A 26,852-nucleotide genomic window follows, 5' to 3' on the forward strand; every position below is an offset into this window, starting at 1 on the left:
CAAACGCCCTTCCCGATCCCGAACTGTGGTAACCCGCAGAATGCCAGTTCCAGCGCACATGGGCACTCCTCCTCCATGCAGTTATATGCTCTGTGCGCACAGGCCAAATATCTCCACTTCTGGGCCTATCCTACACCTTATCAACCACACGTGGCGGTTGAGCAAGACATGGTGGCTCCGCTTTCCCTGAGTGTGGCCTTGTACCGCAGAACTCCCAGGCCAACACGAGACATTGACTCGGCCAACATGCTTCGCTGGACGTGGCGTGAGCTGCAAAGGCGAGCTGCCCTACCCCTGCTGTATGCGCCTGAGATTCCCCTTAGACAGAACCCCATGCTCCCGTGCCTGGAAGAGGGCGGAGGAGATGTCTCTCTCGCTGGATCCACCCTACACACATTTGCGGATATCTATCCAGATGGCATGTTCCTGGATCTGCAGATTGCGGAGGAGGACCAGCCATTGTCTTTTAGAGACAAGTTCACATACCATAAACTCAAATCTGCATGCAAAGCAATGTGGGACCAGTTCCCTGAGGAGCCACCACACCTACATGCACTCCAAAACATATTAGTGAGGGCATCCCGGAAGAAACTGGTATCACGCCTATACAATTCCATGCAAGAGCAATCCCCTATTGTGGTGCCTAGGTCTCTGCAGCAGTGGAACGAAGACCTAGTGACACCCCTGACTGACGAGCAGCGGTCATTCTGTTGTAGACAATTATTGGAACTCTCCCCAAACTACAAACTTCGACTTATACACTTTAAGTTCCTCCATAGGTTCTATCGCACCCCAAAGGCGCTCCACCGCATGGGTATTCGAGAAGATGACAAATGCTGGAAATGTGGGGAGGAAGGTGCTTCCTTTCTGCATGTGGCTTGGAACTGCTCGGCTCTGTTTGACTACTGGTCAGAAGTCTTTGTTGCCATCAATCAAATTCTGAATAGAGCAGACGCTCCTTCTCCGCTCCTTGGCATCCTAGGGTGGGTGGCAAACACTGAGCCCAAAAGTCGGAAATTGCACGCTCTATTGTTACTCTATGCTAAAAGGCAGGTGGCTATGAAATGGGGTTGTAGAATTCGGCCTAAATTTACAGAATGGCTGTCGGATGTGACATACGGCCACACACAACTTAGTGCATATTGGGATCTGATCCAACGGCCTCGCGGCCGAGGGATATTTGGGAGCCGTTCTTGCAGTGGTCGCGGAACAGAGCGGAGTCCCCCCTGTCTGAGCCTGATGGTCCGACAGAGTGAGTCCCAAATGCTGTGCTAGGTTCGCCCTTTGATTGTGACTATGCACCTGTACCGATTTTATATCACAATGGTAATATAATATGCTGTATCAAGCCTCAGACTAATATACTGTTCGTTCCAGCCTAACGTAGATATTAGATGTGATGAACACTCACCTGTACCTGCATGTTGGGATATATCATTTGTTCACCAAAAGTGCACTGACTCTGTATGGTATGTTTATTTATCCTAATTTTGTACAAGAACGCTGAACTATCAGATTTGTTTCATGCCTGTGCTGACGTTAGCCTGATTTGTTAGTTGTTTAGAAAAATCTTATCCTTCCGAAATGTGCAGCAAAAATGTCAATAACGCCTGGTTTTATCGGACATAAGTATGTCATTGTAATATGCAAGTGCTGTATTTTACTATGCAATCTTCAATAAATACATTTAAAAAAAAAAAGGAGGCTGACTACCTGGGCGGAGGAGAAAGAGATTATTTCCGACATCCAGTACTGGTTCCGCACAGGGCACTCAACCTTGGCCCAATGCCTAAACCTCTATTTGATCTTGGGTAAGTACACCCTTTCACGTCCTGGGACTATCTACATGGCCTTCATGGACCTTTCCTCAGCTTTCGACTGTCAACCGGGGAAAGCTGTGGCAGTCCATGGAGGCCATGGGGGTAGAGCAACACCTGGTGAACTTCCTAAAAGATCTACATAGAGACACAAAGGCAAACGTTAGATACACCATGGATCTCAAGGTAACAAGAAATTTTAGTACTAGCCGGGGGGTCAGGCAAGGGTGCATCTTGGCCCCCTTTCTTTTTAATCTTTATATAAATGACCTTGAAGAAACATTGGTTGACACAGGGGCGGACTATCCCTATGTGGGACGTCGGGATTGCCCGTTCTGCTGTATGCGGACGATGCCGTCCTCCTAGCCCACACCCCGAAAGGGCTCCAAACTATACTCGACGCCTTTCACGGGTTTATGGCTAGCCGCGACCTATCAATAAACAACACAAAATCCTACGTGATGCAGGTGGGGAAAGGAGCAAAAAAACAGTACCAATTTAGGGTAAATGGCTCCAGGGTGCCTACATGTACCTCTTTTTCCTACCTGGGCGTTTTCCTGGAACATCAGCTGAACTGGGCCTCACTCTTGAATAAGAAAAGGGGAGAAGTTATTAGGGCTAACGCAGCGCTCTTTGATTTTGCTGCGAGAATGGGAAATAGACCAGTGGTGGCCATGTTGAAGGTTTACCGTGCAAAGAGCATCTCGATAGCTAGCTATGGAAGTGAACTATGGGGATACTGCAACCTAGAGGGTCTCCAGGTGGTCGAAAAACAAATTCCTAAAACAGCTTTTGTGTGTCCCACAGGGGACATCGAATATGTCTGTGCATGAAGAGACTGGCATGCCTTTTATCAGTGACACCCTGTCCTTGCGACCCCTTACCTTTTGGCTACAATGCTGGCTCAATAAACAGCTTGGTCTAACGCATAGCCTCTTAAGAGAGATATTGAGCCTAGATTGTATGACAAAAATTCCTTGGATGAAATACCTTAAAACTAGTTTTGGTAAGGAGGGACGCTTGGATTTGTTTTTAAAACCGGAAGGAATCAATAGAAAAGACGCAGAGTATATTAAACAGTCCTTCATTGCACGCAAAATAATGGAAAGGCAGGAAAAGGACCTGTTGAAGCCCAATGTGCGTCTCTATATGATGCTCAAAACTTCGCCTGGTGTGGAACCATATCTACTTTGGCCACTACCAGCCTATGAGCGTTTTTTATTAATTAGGTTTAGGTTTAATTTGTTTCATCTTTTAATTGCAGTCCCAAGTGGGTGTCATAGAGGCACAGTGTTAGCACCCTGTGGCTGCAACAATCTGTCTCCACAGGATCTGCTGTACTTTAGGTTTCTTTGTAAATATTATGAATTCCCCAGGGCTTTTTATCTTAAACCTGTTTTAAAAAGATTGAAATTTGTACAAGCTCGCCCTGCACTACTTTATTTACAATTGTTAAAACCTGATTGCATACCCCATGTGGCCGGCTTTTTAAAAAGCTCAATGAAGTAAAGAAAAGGTCTGGATACGTAGAACTGTATAAGTAATCCCCCGAATGATGCTCTCCTTAACGTGCAATATCTGGATTTTAATGTTATGAAAAATTTGTTTTAACTGGTGTATATTGTATCATGTATTTTAACTGAAAGCCGAAATATATTTTGTTCTATGAACTTTTATGGTTTAGTAAAAAAAAAAAACGAATAAAGTACTTTGAATTTGAATTTGACTGATTTGCATATGTCTGAACTGGGGTGGCGTGGCGAGCAAAATAACTATGGATTAAACCCAGATCTGTGACTGGGGGTGCCATTGTGCAACATTCCGTCCATCATCTTGTGTGTTTTGCAATGCATTTCGAGCCTATGTGGCCCTTCATCAGGGGGATTGATTCTATAAAGAATGCAAACAAAACAATTTAAAGAAAATGTACAGGGAAGTAGTTAAAGTTACGTACAAGCATGAGTACCAGAATTCCAAAATATCATAAAAAACATTCATGCTAACACGTGTACCTTCAATAATAATTTAAATTGTTTGTGCATTAGTCCCTGGAAAAAAAATTAAAAAACCAAAAAAAAATCTTAACTGTGCTCAAACGAAACAATGAATATGTATACAAAATATGTTCTCCACCTTATTCCAAGACAGCCCCTTAGTTAAGATTACAACACCTATAATACAAAGCATAACAACGCTCACGGGTGCTGGGTTCTGCGTATTTCAACTAGATGGTTCTCCTATGAAAATAAGTAAACACTGCAGGTTGAAACTATTCTAAAACGATGAAAAACAATTCTAAAACGATGAAAAACAATTCTGAAATGATGAAAAACATACTCCATGCCTGCCCTTTGACACAAACTGACCTCAAATGTCACTGCCATAAAGTTGAGCAGCTTACAACAAATTTTAACAAATTCCTACAAAAAATGTGTGAAAGAGTGCATCTGTTAGCACACCTGGATGTGATATAAGCTCACAGCCTTCGAGTGGGCAATATAGAGTTGAATATAGTGTTCATCTATTATCTTATAGATGTTAACTGACAGCATGGGACTTGTAAGTGGATACGTGGTACTGCATAGCACATGTTCTGTATCTTTTGATTTTCTTTTTTATGTTTGCTGTTTTGATGTTGCCTACTTGCTATAATATACGGCATACACCTGTGATGTTATTGCAACTATTATGAAATGTATCGCTGTATTATTCTTGATACCTACAGTTAATAAAATTCAATAAAAGAAAAAGTTCAAAGTCTCTCAAAGTCCGGATGAAGTCCAGCACAAAACCAGTTGCCAATGGCCTACTGGTCTCTGGTTACAGCAAAACCAGTGGTTCCTTTTAACTTACAAAAACTTCCATGTTGGGCAGCGAAACCGCACTCTGTCTACTTTCTCGGACCCAGCAGACACAGGTGCAACTTTTGAGGGTCAGGATTCGCTCATCCAGGTTGCACCTCAACATCCAGCGGTAGTCCAGCTTCTTGGCACTGGGATCTCAAGGGTGTAGGCTTGTCAGCTTTATTGGCCATGTGGCTGTAATAGGGATTCAGCCAACTGGTTCTTGGAGTCACCTTGTCTAAAAGGGGCTCAGGCAACTCTTCCACAAGGGGGACACTACAGGCACAGTCCTTTCTTTGCTAGTCTAAGGTGAAGCAGGTGCAGTCCAGTCTTTGGCGCAGCCTCTCTTTGCGAGGTCCAGGGAACAGGCAGGTCACTCCTCCTTCAATCCTCTCTCCAGTACAGATGTGATATGAGGTCTGGGTGCCAATTTTATATCCACTTCGAGCCTAGGGTTGGGGGGGGGGGGGGGGGGGGAACTAATTAGTAAATGAGCTACCAGGTCCCCACCAGCCTGGTGACAACTTTCTGTCAAGTGTGGCATCTAGCTAGCCCAGAATGCACTTTTCTGCCCACTACCAGCATGGCAAAACCCTTCTCTCATTGTGGGAAGCTCCTTAGTCCAACCTTGAGGTGTGGTTACCTGGGTGCTACACTACCATTGAAATAACAGTTTACCAACAGCTCTCCCTCTTTTGCCTGAGATGCCAGCCTGTCTGCTAAAACAAAATAGCAGCCCCTTCCATATGTGACTACCATTGTCCCTTCAAAGGTGGATTCCCCTTTTGAAGCCCGCCTTTTGAGCCAACGCTCATTCTGGCCATCCTGCCAGGAAAGTCACACCTCGTCTCTCAGCAGGTCCTTTGTTCCTTTTCTGAGAGTGTTTTTCACCTCTCTATAGGATGGTAGAAGACTACCCTGAGGACAGCAGCTTGAATGCAACCGTAAACGGCTACTGGAAGCTCTGTGCAACAAAGTGGCAACTTTCTAAAGTTGCCAGTTGTACAAAGGTTATATTAAATTCGACTCGAGAAAAAAGTAAAGTTTAATGTAATGATTCATTTGACATCTTGAAATACCATGTTCAGTAGTCCCATTTGGAAGTTAGCGCTGCTCGGTTGCCAATGTGTAACTCCATACTCGCCATTGGAGCTACTAGCCTCTTCACAGTTAAAACAAAAATGTGGGGATTTAACTGTCAGGGCATGTGAAGTTAACAAAACCACGTCCATCTTTGTAATACAATAATGCACCGTCCCTTTAGAGCTCAATAGGTGTGATTTATAAGTATTAAAAAGTAATATTTGGGCATTGACATTGGTTTAAATGGCAAAGTCGAGTTAGCAGTTTACAACCTCTGCCATGCTTTCCAAAAATAGAGCTGCAGTGTATGAGGGACACTAACTTACAGACCCTAGGTACCCCTGGTACCATATACTAGGGACTTATAAGTAAGGCTCCCTGTTTCCCGTTTTTACTGATTTTTACAGATAAATACAGACGGAAACCTATTTATTTTCCTGTCTGTATTTATTTTTAAATGTGGATAACAATTTAAATCCATTCTATTTTGAGTAATTCCAATTGCTGTCAGTTGTGGCTGCCAAGCAAATAGCTATGCGGATTGACAGGCAAGAGGTTAAAGAAAGGAATTGTAGTCAAGAAGCTTAAAAAGCAGTAGATGTGCACAAGGTTGATACTAAAATGTGTATGTTTTCATATATGTGCGTTGATTTATCATCTGTGGATTTTCATATCACTGAAACCTCTCCGGCATTAAAGCAGGAGTTTACATTTATTGGCTAAATAAATGTGTAAAAGTACTAGTTTCAGCTTTTTTTCACAAAACGCCAAATAAATATGGATACATAGAGATAACATTAGTACTAAATAAATAAGGATAAATCAGACAGAAAAGTAAAAACAAAAAATGCTATAAAACCGGGAGGCCTACTTATAATGAATTGAACTTATGCCAATTGAGGGTAAACCAATGAGACATTGACACTTTCAGGGTAAGAGCACTGGCACAGAGGCATGCTCGGCAGGACTCTGTGACCCTTCAGAGTAAAAAACAAGCATTAGAAATGCAATCGGGCTCGGATTTGTTTGAGTTTGAGCTAATGGCATTGTAAATGCCAATGTATTGTTGCTATGTGTTATGGAGTGTGTTCATGTGGTGTGTACTGCCAGTGATCTCCTTGTGAGTGTGAGAATATTGCAACACTTGCCTGTGATGTCCTTCTTGTGAGTGTGAGAAACTTGCACCTCTGCTGCCTGTGGTCTCCTTGTGAGTGTAAGAAGCTTGCACTGCTGCTGCCTGTGATGTCGTTCTTGTGAGTAGGAGAAGATTGCACCTCAGCTGCCTGTGGTCTCCTTGTGAGTGTAAGAAGCTTGCACAGCTGCTGCCTGTGATGTCCTACTCACTACTCTACTCTACTCACTACTCTGCACTCACTACTCTGCACTCACTACTCTGCACTCACTACTCTGCACTCACTACTCTGCACTCACTACTCTGCACTCACTACTCTGCACTCACTACTCTGCACTCACTACTCTGCACTCACTACTCTGCACTCACTACTCTGCTACTCTGCACTCACTACTCACTACTCTACTCACTACTCTGCACTCACTACTCTGCTACTCTGCACTCACTACTCACTACTCTACTCACTACTCTACTCACTACTCTGCACTCACTACTCACTACTCTACTCACTACTCTACTCACTACTCTACTCACTACTCTACTCACTACTCTGCACTCACTACTCTGCACTCACTACTCTGCACTCACTACTCTGCACTCACTACTCTGCACTCACTACTCTACTCACTACTCACTACTCTCCACTCACTACTCTGCTACTCACTACTCACTACTCTACTCACTACTCTGCACTCACTACTCTGCACTCACTACTCACTACTCTACTCACTACTCACTACTCTACTCACTACTCTACTCACCTCTACTCACTACTCTGCACTCACTACTCACTACTCTACTCACTACTCACTACTCTCCACTCACTACTCTACTCACTACTCACTACTCTACTCACTACTCACTACTCTACTCACTACTCTACTCACTACTCTACTCACTACTCACTACTCTGCACTCACTACTCTACTCACTACTCTACTCTACTCACTACTCTACTCACTTGAAGAAGGAATTAAAATATTTAATAAATTCACTGTCATTTCACAGAAAAAAATTGTCAAAGGCGGTTGCTGATGTCTTTAAGAAAACTGGTTCTAAAGGGCTTTCCATTGAAATCTGTAAAGCGACTTTTTAGTTGTAAAATTACTCATTTCCCTTTTTAAAGAGCGGTCAGTAGACGAAAAATTGTGTCAAATGTATTAAAACATGTTTGTTTTATTTGTTATCAAGTTTCACCAATCACTTTGGATTTTTCTGGTGGCCCTAAGCATCGTTCTGTCGCACTGTTTGAAGTGTTAGCCCATCCTCCAATGGTTGGTAAATTTACACCTCCAAACATGCTCCGTTTTCTTTTTGTTTCCAGTTTTATCCAGTGCAAAATCAACCCTAAGGTATTGGAGTGCTTTACATGAGCATATACATTACACAAGGACACATTCATTTTTGGTAGGCACAGGGAGATTAAGTGATTTGCCCAAGATTACAGGATGTTGAGTCGACGCCGAGATTCAAGCCAGGTTCCCAATCTCCAAAATCGGCAGCTGTGGGCGCTGCACCACATCCTCCATCCAAAAAGTCACTTAGAAATGCATATCCTATAATTGTGTGCCCTGACCCCTCGACCCCACGCACACACTGTGGCACTCGCGAATATCTGCAGACAACACACAGCATACGGTCACAAGCTCCCAAATAAATACTGCCTTCAGCATTACTTGCGGCCTCGCTTGATTTATAGCCGGCGGGGGAGCCGAGAATAGCAAGGTGCACGCGCAGCCTGGCAGTCGAGTCACACGTGGAACAGACCAACTCAGAAGCCCCTAATTGGATGTGGACTCACACATTTTATTTCTGCCCATTTCGCCAAGCTTGATACATTTTACTCACTTCTCTGGGCCTAACCAGCTGTTGTGGAACATGCAAATTTACGGCTGTAATCAAACTCTTAGGACGACGGGACATTTTTAGTTCACGCATGACATAACAGTTGATGGCATCACCCTATCGGACCAACAACGTCATGCCTATACTTATGAGGCGCTGCGCCACATCCTCCATCCAAAAAGTCACTTAGAAATGCATATCCTATAATTGTGTGCCCTGACCCCACGCACACACTGTGGCACTCGCGAATATCTGCAGACAACACACAGCATACGGTCACAAGCTCCCAAATAAATACCGCCTTCAGCATTACTTGCGGCCTCGCTTGATTTATAGCCGGCGGGGGAGCCGAGAATAGCACGGTGCACGCGCAGCACGGCAGTCGCTTCACACGTGGAACAGACCAACTCAAAAGCCCCTAATTGGATGTGGACTCACACATTTTATTTCTGCCCATTTCGCCAAGCTTGATACATTTTACTCACTTCTCTGGGCCTAACCATCTGTTGTGGAACATGCAAATTTACGGCTGTAATCAAACTCCTAGGACGACGGGACATTTTTAGTTCACGCATGACATAACAGTTGATGGCATCACCCCATCGGACCAACAACGTCAGGCCTATACTTATGAGAAACATCCAGATGCCACCTCGGAAAACTGTGAGAAATACTGCCGCTTGGAAGCCTTTTTATCTTTCTCTCCCGCTGATAACAGCATTTCCGGGCAAGGCCCTGAGGTGAGCACTTAAACCAGCCCAAAGTACCTGGGGGATCAGAAATCATAATCTTTCTATTCATTTTATATTTTCATTCCTCAAATGTGCTCGCTGATAGATGCAGGAAAGCGTCTGAGGTAACTACCTGTATGTCTGTCTCCCTATTCAGTGAATCATAACGTAAACATGTATGCTCTGGGAAAGATTTTTCGTCTTCCCTCGATGTATTTATACGGTCTCCTGACGATTAAAATTCCAGCTCGAAATGGGACTCGTAGAGAGATAATGGAAACAGTCTGTCGGCTCGAGCCTTGCAGAAAGTGGCACATACGTGATGAAAATAGCACTCAACTGAAATAATATTAGATGTGCAGATCTGAACTTAGCAGTCGAAATTCCTTTCTCTCCAAGTCTCCTGTGTACTAGAATGCACAGCTACTGACAGCTATCACTGCACTGCTTTTATGAATGCTCGCAATTTCTCATTCTCATGTGGATGATGCTTTAAGGAGGTGTGAGGCATTAAACAGGTTGCATTTCTCTATAACCATATCCTTCCTTAGGGAGTCCGCAATTGCTACCATGCAAACCTGCCTTACGAGAATTCCGCACGGTGGAAGGAGATTACAATACCAGCTGCGTTTGCTTTCCTGAGCAGAGTGCACTACACGGGCACTCTGACAGCTCCTAATTAAGATTAATCACTCTCCGTGCTCGTTCGCGCACAGAATATGCCAAATCGGGCACGCGTACATTACATACAGCCTATCACGTCAACGCTACTAAATACACAGCACAGCGAAGACGAATCACTAGGCAGATGCCATAAAAAACGAAGGAATGTGCCAGCCGGAGCCCTTTCTGAACTTTTTTTTTTCTAAATACTAAAGAGCTCGCAAGCTCCGCCTCCACTTCGTGGAAGGCGAGGCCCGAGCCCTAAAAACTAGCAGCATCAGTCCAAACATTTGGGTGAGATCATGCAAAAAGATTCATTTCCTTACAGTGGCTTTTGATGTTGTGAAAGATAAATAAAATCACACAAGTGTCCATGAAAAAATGTGTGGATGCAGATCTAAATTTGTGCCCTATGACTTCCTGACCAGTGCTTCTCTCCTCAGCACCAAGAATATCTACGAAGCTCGCTTTTCATTCTGTGTTTACCCTGGATATATGCAAACTAGCAGTTTCTAGTCTCAGACATTTGCTTCCCCGTACATTGCTTACCACATACCACTGTAAAGGCTGTACTATTAAAAACATTTTACTTTCTTACTATCCTGTTTTGGGACAGTGGAATGGATTCTTATTGCAGGAAGCTTGCATACATTTTGTTGTTCACCTGTTGAGGGTAAAACGATGTATGTGCAGGCCTCAGCTTATGGGGAACCAGATGACCTCTGACCGTGTAGATATGTGTATTTATTGGCTGTTTTTTCATACTCAGGAGGAGTCTGATGACTGATGCTCTCCAAAGGTCAACACATTACCTCAAGCATGTCTAAATAAATGTGTATTCTAGTATTAATTGTGTAATTTATTTTTCCGCAACGCTGTCAAGCAGGCTTGGTGACCCTGGCCGAGGCAGTGTCAATGTCTTTTGTGGTTGGTCTCGTGGCTCAATGCCAGTCTCTCTTGAGAGGGCTGCTATGCCTTTAAGCATGTTTGTTTTCGAGGCCAAACCCCAGAAGGTTGGCCCCATGGCACAGGAGGAGGTATAGGTGATCTTGGGTGATCTTGGGGTAGTCTTTGTCCCAGACGCAAACATTCCCAATTAATGTCTTTCCTAGACACACGCATTCCCAATGAATGGCTTTCCTCTTCTATGTCATAGCCCTATAGGAATAGGGCTATTGGTACACTCCTAAGCCTGGTGGTAAGCCAGATTGACCTTTCTAATAACAGTAAGGTCCCTCAAAGTCCACAAGTCCGAAGATCAGCGAAGGCTCCAATGAGTCCTGTCCTCACTCTGCACTGTTCCCAGTAAAGCCCCCTCCTGTAGGGAATAACTGATTTATTTTTAAATGCCCTTCAGGTGGAGCAAGTGGATTACTTGTGATCTCAAGGCAAAAATAGGTTTCACACTCAATGATGGCCAGACAACAAGAATTTTAAAATAGATTAAAAAAAACTTGCTCGCCTTTTCAATGTAACGCAACCTTTTCAAAGTAATTCGCATTCCATATGGTCTTCAGTAATTTCGCTGTTCCTAGTGAAATTCAGAGACAAATTCAGAGACAACAGCGAAGAGGAGTTCTTTAGCATACTGTACTGAAAATCCGATGCATGGCATCAAACGGTTCCAGGTTGTAGTGCGATGATCCTGCGGTTCGAGATGAAAGTTTGAATCAAATAGCAGAAAAACAAGAAGATGAGTTCTTTAGTGTACTGTATTAAAAATCTGATGCATGGCATCACACGGTTCCCGGATTTAGGGCGATGATCCTGCAGTTCTAGATGAAAGTTTGAATCCAATAGCAGAAAAAAAAAAGAATATGAAGTGAAGCTTTTGCCCATGTGCATTGTGGGGTTCTTCAAAGAAAAATAACTTGCAAACATCCGTGCCCAGAACTGGATGGGAGTGTAGCAGGGATTCCGTTCTCTTACAGAACTGTGCATAGAGATCAGGAACCTCAGTGAATTAGGGTGACCCAAAACTCACCTCAGTATCCAAAATCCCCTTACCGAGCTAGCTACAGTGTCTCACTGGTCATAACAAACTACCAATGACTTAGACAAACCAGAACATGAACTTAGATTACCTCAGGTATCGTGGAACACATGAACACTCTTTCGCTCTATAATCATTTCAAACCAGAACGTGGAGTAAATGAGGACACATGCAATTTTGAAATATGTATTATTCAATGCAAAGTTCTCAAACGCAGTATCTTATATAATACAAGAAGACATATTATAAAAATCAGAGTTATCAGCATAGTCACTAATCCATAATAAGCAAACGGTAATAGCATATTATAATGCAAAAATCAATAGAAATTTGTATCACCTATTTTTCGCGCTCCCTATTTAGCATACTATATTATATCTAAGAAGGTCTCATTTGGGTTTTAGCAGGGCGGGCCCATACCTCTAAATGGCAGGAGGAGAGGATCACATCATCAGCTACCAGCTCTCTGCATGCGAAGCACCATCAAGTGTGTTTTTGCAATCTCAGTAACTCTATCTTAAACCCGCTTAGAGCCCAATGTTGGCAGCAACTGTATTTGTGTTATGTCTAATGTGGTGCGAGGATCAGGCCTCCCAGCAACCAAGCTACAATAACAATTATGTGTTGTGTACAAACTGAAGCCGAAGGAAAATATGTCGTTTAAACATTTAATAAACTCATGCTAACTTAACACAGTATATAGAAAAGTAGTAACTATGTGACACCCCCCCCCCAATGATCCGAGGACGGTCAAAAAACAAGCCAATACTAGAATAAAGGCACAACATGAAAGCAGAGTTCAACAATATTGAGCCAAGCTAAATGTATGTAAATGTATATATAAAAACTATATAAAAATATGTACGAATGCCTATAGTGGCCAAACAAAATGCAATTAAAAGTCATCAACGTGAGGCCAAGTATAAAATTATAGGCTTAGATCATATAAAGTCAAATGTTCGTAAGAAAAAGGGCACTTTTCAAGAATACCAAAAAGTCATGTGCCATAATAATGAAAGTCTCCAAGGCATCTCAGCCATCCAATTAAGCAATGGAAAGAACTTACGTGCTCCTCCAGCACCGGATCCTCTAGCAACATCAGAGGACAACTCGGTGGGTTCTCAAGAACGCTGTGTGCCAGAAACTCATGCGCCGCTGCGGGTATGTCCCACTGACCCATTAGTCCATGCATCGCTGCCAAGGCCATAATCCTTTCGCCAGAACAAACCAACCCGTGAGCAACTACGGGGCCCATCAGGTGATTAAAATCGACGTCAGGAGAAAACGGCAAGGAGAGACACAAATCAATGGCCCAGTCGAAATCGCAGCTCAGGCAATGAAACACAGGCTGGACACATGTGAAATAGGAAAATCGAAACGATAATCCAAATGCCGTGCTTAAAGTCGCAAGCGGCAGGGTGCCATAGTAATCAAGCATCCGGTTGCGAAACATTGTCAGAAGGAACGGAGCGGCTTCTTGCGCAGGATGGGCATCCATGTTTTAGGAAGCAGAATAATATCAAAATGCCTGCAGCCAAAGCCAGCAAAACAGGGAATCCGCCAAACAAACTTGAAAATATAGAATGGAAGAAAGCAGGGATGACACCAAAAATCTTTTCAAATGTAGTCACAAGACCACTGCTAACCAATTTAAAAAAATGAGCTAAGCCAGACGTGGAGGAGGCATTAAAGATTTGATGTACTAATTCGCAGAAATGAAACGGCAAGTCAGTATTTAAAAGTGCCTGCACCTCTGTGCGTGTGTTAGCTATGTGAAGGACATAAGTTTCACGCGCCGAGCTCAGGGCCACTTCCTTTTGAGACAAAAGAGCTCTTATTCTGCTCATACCATTGAACTCCGCTTTCAAGGTTGGGATGCGCGGCCAGATGGAAACATCTGAATTCCCATGCGTGGGAGGATATAGCACATTTTTGCAACACACCACACGTTCAGATACAGTAACCACATAAGCGATACCGACCATTAACCCACAACACTCTTCGTTATTCAAAAGCAAATAACTACCATTTGTCAATAATGTAATGTGGGAACTATTGCTGGAACTAGCGTGCCTTTCAAAACACAAGCTAAATTAGGCCGTTCCTGATTACAAGAACCATGCAACTGGATGTGTCTGCATATCAGTGAACGGTCAGGCGACTGTGTGCATTCTTCACCATTTAGATTCACTTCCTTTCCATATTTCAGACATCTGTAAGTGTATGGTAAAGACCATGTCTCATGGAGGAATGCACTGTCTAGTGGTTCATACCGCCCTATTGCAATATACCGCATACAATTAGTACATTTGTACAAAGCAAATGGTAACGTAATAACGCCATGGATAAGCTATGTTGCAGCAGCGGCTTCAGCAACAGAAAAGGGTAAAGATTCTAACTTTTCAATATGTGACATAGAAAATGATGGATCTCGCATGGAAAGCATGCGCTGCTTGTCAGTCAAATTAAATGGGGCAAATAGTGAGGACACGCTCATGTAACTCCAGGGCACGCGGCCCGCCTTAAGAGTCTGTAGTGTCTACGCAAACTGCATTACGTAACGCAATTGATTTTGACCATGGTACAATACAGACACCTCATCATTCACAATGTCAACTACAGAAGAAACAATATTATTCAACGTGTAAATTCGGGAAGAAAGCATGTTAATACTGTTATCGACAACTGCAAGCACTTTTTCCAAATTTGCTTGGTCAATCGCCCTTAGGCGCTTAGCAGCCTCAATTTGCGAAAATTTCCAAATTTCATTGTAAACCGCATAAATCCACCGTTTAGACCTACCATTAGCCGGGCCTTTTATAAAATCATTTAAATCCACATTAGCATTTAACTGAGATAGATGTAGTATAACTGCAGCTAACGTGGAATGTTGTAACCAATTCTGACACAGTTTCCCCACAGAGTAAGTTGTGACAGTATAATCAGTTTCAAAACGGGGATCAGGTCCGACTTGTGTAAACCCTTCAGCCAAACCCAGAAAAAGACTTTGGCAAGAATCAGCACTTCTATGCCACATCAGCCAACCCTTCGGATCCAAACTGGATACATTAAAGGATTAATTATGCAATAAAGTTTGTAACTCACGAATGGACAATTCGGTATAATTACCCCAACCTGAATATTCTTCCAATTCGGGGATAATTGGTGTATTTAATTTTTTAGAAGTAGCCAATCCAAGGCATGTTGTTTGGGAAATAGTAGAATTTAGAAACAACATGTGATTCGGGATGAGACATGCACGGTGCAAAGCCTCAGTGCCTTGTGCCTGCCAATCTTTGGTACCCCAAACCGATTTAAGGTCAATTGTTCCTTTCCATAGCTCGTAGCCATCTATAGCTAACTTGTCTAGAAAGGACTTCGAATACAGCAATTTTGTATCGGTAAGTCTAACTTTGGACATGGACTTTTGTGTCATTTTGAAATAAAATGATTCAGGATTTGATTGATTAAAGTCTGTAAAATAAGTGTATTTTTTCAGAAATGTACTCGAGCTGCCTCCCAATGGAGCTGGGCAATGTTCCCACTGTGTGTAATTTACAGCAACCCTCCTGGAATTTGTTTTATGTAAAAAATGATTACCATAATGTTCAAAACAAAACAAATCACCATAATTCACTGAATCTAAATATAAATCCTCAGCATCAAATGCAGCATAGTATTTCAAATCAGAGAATAATGCTTCAACGGCCTGAATATCCCAATCATCAGAACGTATATTTTGTTTTACCACATCCCCCATGTTTACACTAAGCACATTCGGGACATTAATCACTTCAGTGGGGCCATGTATTTGAACCCTAACCGCATCCCACACAATCCCATCAAGAACAGGCCAAGCAGTGATGTTAACTGTATTCAAGTCTCTTTTCAGTCTGTGTGCTGAATGTGAAGAGGAGAGAGGGGCCAATGTTCCATTAAGGTACCAAATTCCTGTTCTTTCTTTGACATAGTGGCCATCGATCAGACGGAAAAAATAGAACACAAAACCAATTGACATAAAAAGATAAAATGAAAATAGAATCATCCAAATGTATGTCCAAGGGGGAATTAAAAAATGTTTTTTAAATAAAGTGGCATACTTTGCAATAGTTGAGGGTTTCTTTGAATGGTCTGAAACAGAGTCAAAAGAGAATCTGGATTGGCCGGCCAAACAAGTCTGCAAATCCGGCATTGATAAATCAGTTGGATAGGTGTAGTTCAGCTCATCAGTGTTAGTAACAGAAATAGTATTTAATAAAGGACTGGAAATAGCGGGCATCTCGAGGGACACCTCCGGCTCAGCACCAGAAGTAATGGCCAACACAGATTGCCTCACCATGGAAGGACAGGAAACCGCCGGTGTCATGCTATGAAGAATCGGCCACCCTGCGTGTCTTGACATTGTCAATTGAGATAAATCTGTTTTCCTTACGATCTGGAAGTGGTGGTAATATGACTGTTCTCGTGCCCTTCACTCCAAGAACTCGAACCGGTGCACGATATAAGGGCCAAACTCTTTCTTGTTATCGATCTTCTCTTGAACCAGTTCTCCAACTTGAAGTAGCCAGCCAACTACCGGGATCTGCAACGCATCATCCGATGTGGAGGGCAAATGTTCCTTAGCTAGACTGTCTCTGGTCTTTTGTAGATCCTGTAAAACAGTGCAATGTTCATCTACGTCAAAGGCCGCGGCCTGGGCCTTGCAGTCTAGACCGTCGAGGTCAGGGACGTACATCTTGATACCAAAGAGCATTTCGTATGGGGTCCGCCCACCCAGAGACCTTCTAGGGAGATTAAGCGCACGCTGCATGCCATTGAGATGGGCCAACCAGTTTCTGCCAGTGCCTATAACTCGAGCTGTCAAAGATTGCTTTAAGTCACAGTTCATTCGTTCCACTACACTGTTACCCTCAGGTCTGTACGGAGACGAAAACTTGACTTGGACCCCCAACGAAACCATAGCATCCTTATACGCCTTAGAGGCGAAAGCCGGACCCTGATCCGAATGGAAGGTACCACAGGCAAAAATCCCTACAAAGACACGCAAATCTCTTATGACAGTCCATGAATCAGCACTCCGATGGGGCCATACCCACACAAAGCGTGTGCATGAATCAACTGCTACTAAGATGTACTTATACGCAGTATCAGAAGAAAAAGGACCGCAGTGATCTAAATAAACGCACCCTAGTGGTTTATTAGAAATGTACAACTGTGTCTGAGGCGGACGCGCAGCAGTTGAAGGCTTAATCTGCTGGCAAATGTCACATTGAAGGACATAATCGCGCGTCTGTTTGTACAGTCCCAGCCACCAGAACCTCTGTTGTAGCTGAGTTACAGTGGCTGAGACGCCCGCAGACGCCACACCTTCATGAGCCGCTGTAATCAAAGTAGCTCCGCGATCCGAGTTGGGAATTAAACGTTCGCCAACATCAGGAATTTTCACATAAGGAACCTTATCGAGACTTAAGTGGTATGTGTACTTCGAAGGGAACCCCGCAGGATATTTACCTCCCTTCTCAGTGACAGCAACAGCTGCCAAGATGTCATCATCTACCTTACTTTTGGACCGCGTGACTGCTGCAACTAAGTATTTTGATACTGCTGACTTCGCCGCTTCATCAGCAAGCGAATTACCGACAGCGTGGACTCCTACGCGCTGATGGCCAAGAGTATGAATCACAAACACGAGTGGTAACTTTTCAGTTCCGCCACTCGGACCCAGATCATTTTATGTTTTATTGTGCTACCTTTGGAATCACGAAATTCATTCTGAATCCAAAAGAACAAGTTTTCATTGTAAGACTGGACACAGTAGTAAGAGTCACTTACAGTCAAAGTCGTCACACTAGGATCTGCGTACTCCAATGCAAGCATCAGAGCACGAAGCTCTGCTAATTGCGCGGTGCAGTCCCCAAGTGTCTGCGTGTGCACAACACTGGACTTGAACTCATCGTTCACCATGGCACCGACCACAATGGCGCAAGCGGAAACGTAGGCATGTTTAGAGCCATCCGCAACCTGCGCCGAACCATCAGTGTAAATGATGCAATGGAAATCCTCCAACGGCCGCATTGCTAAAGGAGCAGGATGAACAAATTCATACTGTAAGTACTCCTGCGACCGCAAAGTGGCGTCAAAAATAAACGTGACATCCTGGGATGTCAAGGATGAAGCCCATTGAATCCACCGAGGGTGCAAAGCTTTGGAATTTGGTACACTGGCTTTCGTAACTGCCTCCAAGGCAGGACAAGGGGTAACAACCAACATGCGTTTTCCCTGTGACAGGGCACGTTCCTTGAGAATTGCCATCTGCACAGCCGTCAAAACTTTCTCCACAGTGGAAAAACGCATTTCAGACGAAGTGTACAAGTGTGACTTGTAAGCAATAGGTACTGTATCTCCTTCATTAAAAGTTAGGTACGTGAAACCTACCGTCCCAGGAACAATTCTTATCACCAGGTTGGTCTGGTTATCACAAGTCTGTAAATATTCAGAGGCGAGCAAATCAACTTGCAAAGACTGCAGAATAGCTGAATGCTCAGGCAGCCAGCATGATTTGGAAAATGATGGTTGTGTCAAAGCATACAAAGGCTTGATACGCTGGGCATATTCCGGAATGTATGTCCTCCCGAAATTTAAGAAGCCCAGTAAAGACTGTAATTTTTTCAGTGTTGTCGGAGCGCGCAACTGTGCGCATTTCTCCAGGAAGGGAGGAGCCAATCCCTTTCCTTCATTGTTTAGTTCATAGCCTAGAAACAACACTGTGTATTCTGCAATGTGCGATTTTGCAAAATTAAACTTGTAACCCATGTCTGCAAAGTTGCAAATAATACTGTTCACTCGACACAGATGCTCCCAAAGCTCGTCGTCTGTGAGATAAATGTCATCCACATACGAACAAGCATCTGGGTCGATTCTCTCCAACAGAGAGACAATGCGGGTGGAAAAAACTCCAGGACTATTCTTATAGCCCATTGGGAGACGCCGAAACATTTTTTGGACACCGCCGCATGTGAAGGAAGTCCACTGGGAACTTAGACTGTCCAATGTATGGGCATAAAAACCATTAGAAATGCCAAGCGTGGTTTTGAACCGCTTACGCGCAAGACTATTCACAAGGGCAGAGCCGTGAGTATTCTGTACTGCACAGTTACGGCAATGCGTGTTTAAATGCCGGTAATCCAAAACCAAACGATATGAGCCGTCCGGCTTATTCACAGTAAAGAGGGGGTTATTCATCGGTGACACACATGTTTCAATTACACCTTGATATTCCAATTGTTCAAGGATAGCCGCGACTGAAGCTTTAGCTTCACGGCGGATGGGATACTGAGGTTGAGGCTGCGGCTGAGACCGTAAAGGAATCTCGTGGCTTGGGGACAATTTATCCCAGCCACATTGATTGCGGTACACAGCCGGTGCAAGCGCCAGAGCCCACTCTTCTGCAAAGTGCATCGCTTCCACTCTCGAAACAGTGTTCGCGAAACTAGGGAGGATTACCTCCTCCCCTCGCGCAGCTGCAAGAACAAAAGGTGGGGGCCAGTCAGCCTCCGAAAGCAAAATGTCATACGTAGACGAAAGATTTTCCCAAAATATCCCTTTTATGGTACGCTGTATGTCACCTTCAATTAACAGGACAATTCCAAAAAGTCTATCAGGGGGAGCAACTCTTGTATCTGCTGTTTCAATCACAACATAAGTGTCAGTCGCTGTCACCTTCAGTAGTGAACGGAGTGCCTCTCTCACTATGGTAATCTCCGCCGCGCTGTCCAGCAAGGTCAGAGCCCACGTCAGATTCCGAAGCCGCGTTCTCACAATCTGGGGCATATCGATGCGCCGTTAAGGCCGCGACTTTCTTCTTGGCAAACTGTGGTCTCTGAGGCGTAGAGCCCTCCTGCTTGTCTGCACCGTTGCGTGGGCGGGGCTGACCAAGTCCTTGCTGGCCACCCCGGCCCCTGCCGCCCCCTCCACCACCGGTTGACGGAGCCGATGAGTCCTGAAAGGAATGAGGAGAGCGTTGGTCAGAAGCCTGAAACCGATCAGGTGATTTAATCACCGCGCGGTCGCGCAAATCATAAACGCGTTCCGACTGCGCAGGCAACGGAGACGCAGGACGAGAAACCTGTGTTTGTTGCTGTTGCTGTTGCTTACCCTGTTTCGGTTTTTTAGGCCAATTTTGTTTCTTATTGGAACTGGGCTGAACACCCGCCACCGAAGACTGTCCCTGGGGTTGCTTTTTCTCTTTATCAGAAAAAGGCTTAAGACCCTTGGAATTGCGGCCAACTGTTTTATAAGCCGCCACAATAATCCTCGCTAACTGTCGGGGCTTCTCGGCATTGGGAACTACCGCCAAAGCGTTAGCCACCTGAAAGTTTACTGCATCCCCCTTGACATTCGCAAGGATCAGATCGCAAACTACATCAAAGGAGCCACACAGGCGTATACCCAACTCAACCGCAGACTCCGGTCTGTGATCATCTTGAACACGTTTAAGGACCGTAGACAGATTGGACACAGACTGGGTGCCAAAGTACCTCGAATAGACCGCTGCAAAAGTCTTACCCCAGGTCTCACAGTCAACAAGCTCAGGGGCCAAATCCTTCGGCAAACTAAGCGTAAGAATCCGGTGTTTTTCACCAGGAGTCGTATTAGGAAACACTGCTTCCAGTTGGTCAAATTTCTCGGCTAGCCAAAAAAGGAAAATCATCCTTCTCTTGGGGCTTCTTGCCCATTACGGAATTAACCATGACAGGACTGATTTTCAGACCAGCCTGCCCCGCCGGAAGCGCCGCACCTCCAGGGGCTGCACCCTGAACATTACGGCTCGTGTAATGTACTAATGCTCTAATCACGGCAATAGCGACAACATGAAGTCACCGAATTTCAGCCAAGGTACAATTGCCGTGATTAGGGTGAGGTGTAAATCCAGCCAAAGCAGGCCAATTTGCGCCTGGAATGGACAAAGGACCTAATCTCGGAGCGGTTAAAGAATGGGGTAGGGCACCACCAAACCAAACTCCATGCTGCCAAACATCAATAGGTACTTCCTGTGCCCTGTACGGAGCATACTCAGCAGGCACAGGAGTGGCAGTGTATGTGTGGAACACTCCAGAATTTGCGTCCACCGCCGGAAACGTCACCCACGAATAAAACAATTCGTATGGATAAGCGTGTTCCGCACTAACCACCATTATCACAGCCAAGCCTTCCAAAGGAACATTATAAGCCCGCAAATGATCACGCACCGCAATACGACTATGAAGCGGAATGTCCACGGCTTGAGCCATGATTGCACAGGAATGTGAAAAAACAAAGATTACTTTGTAGCACAACTGGATAGTAATTCAAGGAAACCGTTTTAGATAGATTCAAGCTTGAAAAGACCTATTTCAAAAATAGGTAGGTTTTTCCGACACCACCGTTTTCCGGAAACGGGAATGAAGGGGGTAAGGTTTGAATGATATACTACTCGAGTGTCATGATATAAGGCCAACAACGTAAGGGCGCCATGTAGCAGGGATTCCGTTCTCTTACAGAACTGTGCATAGAGATCAGGAACCTCAGTGAATTAGGGTGACCCAAAACTCACCTCAGTATCCAAAATCCCCTTACCGAGCTAGCTACAGTGTCTCACTGGTCATAACAAACTACCAATGACTTAGACAAACCAGAACATGAACTTAAATTACCTCAGGTATCGTGGAACACATGAACACTCTTTCGCTCTATAATCCTTTCAAACCAGAACGTGGAGTAAATGAGGACACGTGCAATTTTGAAATATTTATTATTCAATGCAAAGTTCTCAAACGCAGTATCTTATATAATACAAGAAGACATATTATAAAAATCAGAGTTATCAGCATAGTCACTAATCCATAATAAGCAAACGGTGATAGCATATTATAATGCAAAAATCAATAGAAATTTGTATCACCTATTTTTCGCGCTCCCTATTTAGCATACTATATTATATCTAAGAAGGTCTCATTTGGGTTTTAGCAGGGCGGGCCCATACCTCTAAATGGCAGGAGGAGAGGATCACATCATCAGCTACCATCTCTCTGCATGCGAAGCACCATCAAGTGTGTTTTTGCATTCTCAGTAACTATCTTAAACCCACTTAGAGCCCAATGTTGGCAGCAACTGTATTTGTGTTATGTCTAATGTGGTGCGAGGATCAGGCCTCCCAGCAACATTGTGTTAGGTTATTCTTAGAGGGTTCAGCTCTCAGTGTGCAGACAGTGTACCAAGTGTACCAAGCACAACTGATATCAGAGCAATAACATATTATTCTCAAATAAATCACATCTTTCGTCTAGGTTGAAAGCTACAATAACAATTACGTGTCGTGTGCAAACTGAAGCCGAAGGAAAATATGTTGTTTAAACATTTAATAAACTCATGCTAACTTAACACAGTATATAGAAAAGTAGTAACTATATGACAGGAGGAGAATGCATAGTATGTGATCTACAGCAGCATATGCAACAAACATTCCTTATCCTTGGATGCTAAATATGGAGGAGCAGAAGATCGACTCAACGGTGAAAGGAATGTAAATTGATATTCATGGATTCACCAGTTGTGAGCAGATCCATCTGAGATATCCGATTGCTTCCAAGACAATCTAGACCCAATAAATGTTTACATCAGTATTATAAAAAACACACAACATGGTAACCTGGGATTCGGTTGACAAGAAGCTGGGACTGACATTATGTACATTCCAGCCGACTCCCGATTCATCACAACCTGGATGTTATCCTGGCCTTGGAGAACCAGGCAATGGAAGATGGAGAGTGGGTGAATGCTGACTCCTTAGTGACCTTTTCACAAAGGGGGTGTTGCAAGGATTTCTGCTCATACACAGAACTGTGCACAGAGACCTAGGACATTAGTGAAATGTGGTGTACCAGAAACTCACCTCAGTACCTAGAAACCCCCAACCAGCTAGCATCAGTTTCACATTAACGCTTCGTCCTATAGCAAAGTAACCAATGATTAGACAACCTAGAACATACGACTTAGGACCATCTCAGGAATGGTGGGAAGTGAGAACACTCTTTTATTATACTATCATACCAGTCCACAACAGGAGTAAACAAGCATTTGCAATGCAGTAGGTCTCGCAGCATTAAAGTTTGAGTTATTGGCATTGTGTATGACAATGCCAATAGCTATAACATTTGCAAATGTGACACCTATAGCATTTGTAATGCAATATGAGTTGTATTTACATGACCTAGATGTTGCAAATGCTACTTACCAGTATGCATCTGTTCTTGGCATGTAGGGCTGCTGACATTCATATCTGTGCATAGATCGCCGCCTAGTGTTGGGTCCGGATGATTGCACATTGTTGTCCTGGAAGAGTCTTCGAAGTATCACGAGATAGGTGGCTCCTCCCCTGGACTACAGTGCGCATGGGCATCGCCTCCATCCCCAGATTGTTTTTAGCCATTGTGGCCGAGATGGAGTGAACTATGTGAGTGATGACCATGCTATGAGCATATATCTGAATTCTGCAGCTGCTACAGGCGCCGGGGAGGAGGGCGGGCGATATGAATGTCAGCAGCCCTACATGCCAAGAACAGATGCATACTGGTAAGTAGCATTTGCAGTTTGAGGCATGTGGGCTGCTGAATTCATATCTGTGCATAGAATACATAGCAGTCCCCCTCTTATTGGCGGCCGCCCATGCCAGCTGCAGCAGTTTGGAAAAGTGTCTTGAGAACAGCCTGGCCCACAGCTGCCTGCTGTTTAGAGTGCACGTCTACACAGTAATGTTTAGTAAAAGTATGTGTGGTAGACCATGTGGCTGCTCTACATATATCCTCTAAGGGAATGTTCCCAAGGAAAGCCATAGAGGCCCCCAACTTTCTGGTGGAGTGGGCTCTTGGTGGAATTGTAAGAGTGCGTTTAGCCTTAGCGTAACAGATCTGTATACATTTCACAATCCACCTAGCAATACCAGCCTTGGAAATAGCGTTACCCTTGTGGTGTGATGCAAAGGCAACGAAAAGCTGCTTAGTCTTTCTGAAATCCTTGGTCCTGTCAATGTAATACATGAGTGCCCTTTTAACATCAAGGGTGTGGAGCATCCGCTCCGCCAGCGACTCAGGATTTTGAAAGAACACCGGCAACTCGATTGTCTGGTTCATGTGGAATTGAGACACAACCTTGGGTAGAAATTTGGGGTTAGTGCGGAGCACCACCCTGTTAGCATGGACTTGGAAGAAGGGCTCTTGGATGGCGAGGGCCTGCAACTCGCTAACCCTCCGTAGCGATGTAATCGCTACTAAGAAAGCCACCTTCCAAGTCAGAAACTGAAGCTCACAAGAGTGCAGTGGCTCGAAAGGAGGACCCATCAGCCTTGTAAGAACCACATTGAGGTTCCATTCTGGAGCTGGTGGTGTCCGTGGTGGAATGACTCTTTTAAGTCCTTCCAGAAATGCCTTGATAGCAGGCACCTTGAAAAGTGAAAGGTGTTGCCTATTCTGGAGGTATGCGGCCATTGCAGACAGGTGAATGCGGATGGAAGTATACGCCAGATTGCATCGGTACAGATGGAACAGGTAACAAATGATGTTCTGAATGGAAGCATCCAGCGGGTCAATGTCGTGGCTCGCACAATAAAAGACAAACCGCTTCCATTTAGCCGCATAACATGCTCTAGTAGTGGGCTTTCTTGCCTCCCGAATGATGTTCATGCAATCCGGGGGAAGATTGAGGTAGCCAAACTCTAGGACTTCAGGAGCCAGATCGCCAGGTTGAGCTGTTGCGGATCTGGGTGCTGAATGTCGCCATGGCTCTGCGTCAGAAGGCTGGGCGTGAGATGAAGCCTTTGATGCGGTACCACGGAAAGTTCCAGAAACGTGGTGTACCATGGTTGGCGAGCCCACGTTGGAGCAACCAGGATGAGAGTCATCGAGTGCTGCCTGAGCTTGCGCGCCACCAGCGGTATCAGAGGTGCTGGGGGAAAAGCGTACGCAAATCTGCCTGACCAGTTCATCCATATCGCATTGCCCTGCGATTGCGGGTGTGGGAACCTGCTGGCGAAGCTTCGGCATTTTGCGTTTTCCCTTGTGGCGAACAGGTCTATCTCTGGATGACCCCACCTTAGGAAGTACGGTTGGAGTACTGATGGATGTATCTCCCACTCGTGCATTTGGTGGCTGTGCCTGCTGAGCAGGTCCGCCATCTGATTGTCCTTGCCTGGGAGATGTTCTGCCATTAGGAAAATGTTCCTTTGAATGGCCCACTTCCACATGCTCTGAGCCAGATGAGACAGCTGCGGAGAGTGTGTGCCCCCCTGTTTCTGAATGTAGTACATGGCCGTCATGTTGTCCGTCCGGATCAACACGACCTTGTTGCACAGATGTACTTTGAATGCCTTTAAGGCCATGAAGATTGCCATCAGTTCCAATACATTGATGTGCATCTTCCTTTGCTGTAGTGTCCATAGTCCCTGCACTGTGTAGTGGAGTACATGCGCTCCCCATCCCTGGAGAGAAGCGTCCATCGTCAGGATAATCTGTGGCACAGGCTCTTGGAACGGTCGGCCCTTGCAAAGGTTTTGTGGATTCCACCAATGCAGAGAGTTGTACGCCCGACCGCTCACCAACACTAGGTCTGTTAGTTGCCCGTGAGCCTGAGTCCACTGACGTGCTAGGCACTCCTGAAGTGGACGCATATGTAACCTCGCGTGCGGGACAATGGAGATGCAGGAGGCCATCATGCCTATCAACTGCATGAACACCTTCGCTGGAAGCGAGTGCTGAGGTCTGAATCGTTGGATCAGCGTCTGAATACTGGCGACCCTCACTGAATTTGGCTGCGCAGTGGCCGCCAGAGTGTTTATTGTCGCGCCCAGATACTGCCGTATGTGGGCGGGCTGGAGATGGGATTTTGGGTAATTCAGTGAGAATCCCAGATCGTGTAGGAGATGAATGGTGCGGGACACGTGGTCGGCGCACTGTTGTTCCGACTTTGCCTGAATGAGCCAGTCGTCCAGATAGGGGTAGACGTGGATGTTTTGACGTCTTAGATGCGCCGCCACGGTCGCCAGGCACTTGGTAAAGACCCTGGGCGCCGTGGTGACACCAAAAGGCAGAACCCTGAACTGGTAGTGCTGGTCCTGAATGGTGAACCTTAGGTACTTCCTGTGTGAAGGATGCAGGGGAATGTGAAAGTATGCATCCTTGAGATCCAGTGTAGCCAGGAAGTCCCCCTGCCGAAGCAGAGGGAGAACCTGCTGCAAGGTGAGCATATGGAAATGTTCTGAAAGAATGTACCAGTTGAGGGGCCTGAGGTCCAAGATGGGCCTGAGGGATCCGTCCTTCTTGGGGATCAGAAAGTACAGAGAGTACACCCCTGTTCCCCTTTCCTGCAGTGGAACGAGCTCTATTGCCCCTTTTTGCAGCATGACTTGGACTTCTTGCTGCAACAAGTGCAAGTGCTCGCCGGACATAGGACGGTTTCTTGGAGGTATGTTTGGAGGAGTGGAAGTGAGTTCCAGACAGTAACCGTACTGGATAAGAGATTTGACCCACCTGTCCGTGGTGATGGATTTCCACGCGGGCAGGAACTGCTGGAGTCTCCCCCCGACCGGTGTTGAGTGGTCGGGGGGCAGCGACAAGGCGTCACGGTTTGTTGGCGGTGGAGGACCTGGAGTTATTATTTCCACGTCCTCTGCCTTTGATGTTGTTGCCCCTGTAACCACCTCTACCCTTGTTGGTG

The 26,852-nt window shown here is 45.0% G+C and overlaps 1 protein-coding gene across 1 annotated transcript in view; it reads right to left on the bottom strand.

Annotated features, from left to right (window-relative positions):
• URB2 (URB2 ribosome biogenesis homolog) overlaps positions 1 to 26,852 on the bottom strand; it is a 966,667-nt gene that overhangs the window by 615,010 nt on the left and 324,805 nt on the right. The gene's annotated exons all lie outside the window — the stretch shown is intronic.

Source organism: Lissotriton vulgaris, chromosome 6 (genome assembly GCF_964263255.1).
Source record: "Lissotriton vulgaris chromosome 6, aLisVul1.2, whole genome shotgun sequence".
NCBI lineage: Eukaryota > Metazoa > Chordata > Amphibia > Caudata > Salamandridae > Lissotriton > Lissotriton vulgaris.